Genomic DNA, 2500 nt, shown 5'->3' with positions numbered 1-2500 from the left:
GGTAACTCAGTAATGATCCCTCCGCTGGTTCACCAACGGAGACCTTGTTACGACTTTTACTTCCTCTAAATGACCGAGTTTGGATAACTTTCCGGCCCTGAGTGGCGGTTGCCCGCCTCTCTGGGCCAGTCCGAAAGCCTCACTGAGCCATTCAATCGGTAGTAGCGACGGGCGGTGTGTACAAAGGGCAGGGACGTAATCAACGCAAGCTGATGACTTGCGCTTACTAGGGATTCCTCGTTGAAGAGCAATAATTGCAATGCTCTATCCCCAGCACGACGGAGTTTAACAAGATTACCCGGGCCTTCCGGCCAAGGGAGAACTCGCTGGCTCCGTCAGTGTAACGCGCGTGCGGCCCAGAACATCTAAGGGCATCACAGACCTGTTATTGCCTCAAACTTCCATCGGCTTGAGCCGATAGTCCCTCTAAGAAGCCGGCGTACTGCCAAAGCAATACGGGCTATTTAGCAGGTTAAGGTCTCGTTCGTTATCGCAATTAAGCAGACAAATCACTCCACCAACTAAGAACGGCCATGCACCACCACCCACAAAATCAAGAAAGAGCTCTCAATCTGTCAATCCTCATTGTGTCTGGACCTGGTGAGTTTCCCCGTGTTGAGTCAAATTAAGCCGCAGGCTCCACCCCTGGTGGTGCCCTTCCGTCAATTTCTTTAAGTTTCAGCCTTGCGACCATACTCCCCCTGGAGCCCAAGCACTTTGATTTCTCGTAAGGTGCCGAACGAGTCAAAAAATAACATCGTCCGATCCCTAGTCGGCATAGTTTATGGTTAAGACTACGACGGTATCTGATCGTCTTCGATCCCCTAACTTTCGTTCCTGATAAATGAAAACATCCTTGGCAAATGCTTTCGCAGTAGTTAGTCTTCAATAAATCCAAGAATTTCACCTCTGACAATTGAATACTGATGCCCCCGACTGTCCCTATTAATCATTACGGCGGTCCTAGAAACCAACAAAATAGAACCACACGTCCTATTCTATTATTCCATGCTAATGTATTCGAGCAAAGGCCTGCCTGGAGCACTCTAATTTTTTCAAAGTAAAAGTCCTGTTTCCCCGGCACACCCAGTGAAGGGCATGCGGTTCCACAGAGGGAAAGGCCCGGCCGGACCAGTGCACGCGGTGAGGCGGACCGGCCAGCCAGGCCCAAGGTTCTACTACGAGCTTTTTAACCACAACAACTTTAATATACGCTATTGGAGCTGGAATTACCGCGGCTGCTGGCACCAGACTTGCCCTCCAATTGTTCCTCGTTAAGGGATTTAAATTGTACTCATTCCAATTACAAGACCCAAAAGAGCCCTGTATCAGTATTTATCGTCACTACCTCCCCGTGTCGGGATTGGGTAATTTGCGCGCCTGCTGCCTTCCTTGGATGTAGTAGCCGTTTCTCAGGCTCCTTCTCCGGGGTCGAGCCCTAACCCTCCGTTACCCGTTGTAACCATGCTAGAACACTACTCTAGCATCGAAAGTTGATAGGGAAGAAATTTGAATGAACCATCGCCGGCGCAAGGCCATGCGATTCGAGAGGTTATTATGAATCGCCAGTGAGCCCCGAAGGGCATTGGTTTTTAATCTAATAAACACACCTCTTCCGAAGTCGAGGTTTTTAGCATGTATTAGCTCTAGAATTACCACGGTTATCCATGTAGTAAGGTACTATCAAATAAACGATAACTTATATAATGAGCCATTCGCAGTTTCACAGTAAAATTATTTAAACTTAGACATGCATGGCTTAATCTTTGAGACAAGCATATGACTACTGGCAGAATCAACCAGGTAACTATCGTGAGCCCGTCAGGGCCATCGGCGCCGCGAGCGGCGGCCGAAGAGATTGTGTTACAGGTCGAGCGGGCCACCGTCCCTGGGGACGGCGCTCGCACCGCGGAGGCGGCCTGTCGGCTGGGCCGACTGGCGCCCCCGTGGCTTCCGGCTTCCCACCCCTCGTTCCCCAGAGCCCCGTTCGCCGCGCCAGGCGTGGCTAGGGGGCCCCGAGAGGAGAGACTGGCCCCGCCGCTTCAGCTATTCAGCGTCCGCGGCGGGCGTCTTTCTCCCGATGCTCAGTAAAAGGCTAGCCAGCGGCCATCCGTCTACAGAGCCCATCCTTGGGGACTGGGGCGCCGAAGCGCGCCAATCCCGCCGGGGAACACAGGTCTGGCGGTCCGCCGGAGCGGCCGTCGCGCCTGTGGGCGATCGCAGCTATGAGCCGCCGCCGGCCGAGACGTAATTGCCTGCAGGGCCGGTTGGGCGGTCACGACGCTGTGATCTGTAAGATACGGGACGTTCGATTGCTGCGCTGCTTTTCTACAGCGCACTCGCCACCACCATTGCGTGCTGAGGCGGAGCAGTCGCGCTGTGCTGCCCGTAGGCCGCACTCGCTCTCTTCTCATAGGCCCTGCGGCGCTTTTTGGGGGTCAACTCCGCTGCACTGGGTTTTCCCCCGAAAAAACATTTCCCGAAAAAAAGATTTGTATGG

At 53.3% G+C, this 2500-nt stretch overlaps 1 non-coding gene across 1 annotated transcript, besides 2 other annotated features; it reads right to left on the bottom strand.

The window, feature by feature from the left end:
* Window positions 1–10: part of a sequence feature (internal transcribed spacer 1, ITS1; ITS1) that runs on past the window's edge.
* Window positions 11–1806, bottom strand: CLUP02_19015. Its single transcript, XR_007414312.1, has one exon. It is a non-coding gene; the product is annotated as an 18S ribosomal RNA (ribosomal RNA).
* Window positions 1807–2500: part of a sequence feature (28S-18S ribosomal RNA intergenic spacer; IGS) that runs on past the window's edge.

This window comes from Colletotrichum lupini, chromosome 6 (assembly GCF_023278565.1).
Source record: "Colletotrichum lupini chromosome 6, complete sequence".
Classification (NCBI taxonomy): Eukaryota; Fungi; Ascomycota; class Sordariomycetes; order Glomerellales; family Glomerellaceae; genus Colletotrichum; species Colletotrichum lupini.
Note: the sequence above shows the minus strand (reverse complement) of the source record. Positions and strands in the feature narration are given on the sequence as shown.